Source organism: Penaeus monodon, chromosome 26 (assembly GCF_015228065.2).
Source record: "Penaeus monodon isolate SGIC_2016 chromosome 26, NSTDA_Pmon_1, whole genome shotgun sequence".
Lineage (NCBI taxonomy): Eukaryota > Metazoa > Arthropoda > Malacostraca > Decapoda > Penaeidae > Penaeus > Penaeus monodon.
Window position 1 is genome coordinate 11,494,443 of NC_051411.1, and position 1,855 is coordinate 11,496,297.

The window sequence follows — 1,855 nt, forward strand, 5'->3', positions numbered from 1 at the left end:
ACATGCAAGGCTTTTGAGATCAAACTCTCTAAGAGAAATTGTGACCTAAATCAGACAAATATAATCTTTGGTAGATATAAGACATATATTTTTTTTACAGATACTGTTGTTTCTTTTCCCTTCACCATTCAGGGGATGTGTAGCCTGAGGTGTAATATGTTCAGAGATTATTTTTTAAACTGAGCATTGAAATTTTAGAGGATTGATGACAAAAGTTTGTCATTCACACATTATTTCATTCTGTTTCAAAATTCACTAATTCACTAAGAATAAGAAAAAAAAAAAAAAATAAAAAAGACCATATTACTACCCAGCACCTGATGCCACTGAGAGTCAAGAGGGCAAGGCAATACAATGCAAGGGATTGACTCCCTTTATTGACCTTTGACCTTTTGACCTTTTGATTCCCTGGGCTGAGGGCTACAGTTTCAGGACGAGTTCAGAGGATCTGGTTATAGTTATGTTCAACGTTGAGGGAAGGGAGAGAAATGGTTCGGTCTCCATCTCGCAGGTTCACCATCTCCAGCACCTGCTAAAGAAGTAGGACACAGATTAGACAAAGAGAAGTCCCTAATCTAATGTGGTCTGTGTTGTAGTTATGCTTATAGCTTACAATGGTATATGGCTCTCATCTGATAAATATAGCCATTCTGTGGAAGGTTAGAATAATGCTAATAGCTCTAGAAGTCTATATTTCCCCTCAAATATTTGGTTTGTCTTTGCCACATACTTTGATTTAACAGAATCATAGGTCTCCTTCTCTCTCTCTCTCTCTCTCTCTCTCTCTCTCTCTCTCTCTCTCTCTCTCTCTCTCTCTCTCTCTCTCTCTCTCTCTCTCTCTCTTCCTCCCTCCCGCCCCTCCACTATCTCTCACTCCTCCCCCATCCACTTTCTTTCACGCCACCCCCTACCCCCTCTACCATTCATCCCCCCCCTCCATCTCCACCAGCTTTCCTCACACCCACTTTCCATCATGTCTTCCCTTATCCCTCTCTATCTTTTATTTCTTTCCTCCCATCCACTTTCCTTCCGCCATCTCCCCCCCCCCACCACTACCTTTCACTCCCCTCCACCAACTATCCCTCCCCTCATCCATCTTCTCTGGCCTTCCCCCCTCCTCTTTGCCCTTCGCTCCTTCCCCTCTCCATCCTCTCCCTCATTACTTCCTTCTTTACTACCTCACTCCTTCCCCCTTCCCTTCTTTCTCCCTCCCTATCTACCCCTCACTTCTTCCCCTACTCCTTTCCACAAGCTATCTTTCCACTCTCCCTCCTCTTCCCCCTCCCTCACTACCCCTCACTCCTCCCTTCTCCTCCACTACCCCTTCCTCCTACCCCCTCCCTCACTACCCCTTCCTCCTACCCCCCTCCCTCACTACCCCTCCCTCCTCCCCCCTCCTCCACTACCCCTTCCTCCTACCCCCCTTCCCCTCCCTCCCCTTCCCCTCCTCCTCCCCCCTCCTCCACTACCCCTTCCTCCTACCCCTCCCTCTCACTACCCTCCTCCTCCCCCCTCCTCCACTACCCTTCCTCCTACCCCCTTCCCCTCCCCTCCCCCTACCTCCTCCTCCCCCTCCTCACTGGCCCTTCTCCTACCCAGGGTCTCACTACCCTCCCAGTGTTCCCCTGCTCGCATAAACCTCTCCAACCCCTTCCTCCCCTCCCTCGCCATACCGGCCTTCTCCGAACCACCAGCAGACCCTCACTGCTCTCCTTCTCGCCCCTCCGCATAACACCATTCTCCTACCCCACTTCCCCTCCCTCCCGCTTTCCTTGCTGTCCGCCCCCTCTCCTCCTACCGTTCTCTCTACCCCCCATCCCTGCTACGTACCCGTCTCCTCTCCTCCCCTCCTCCA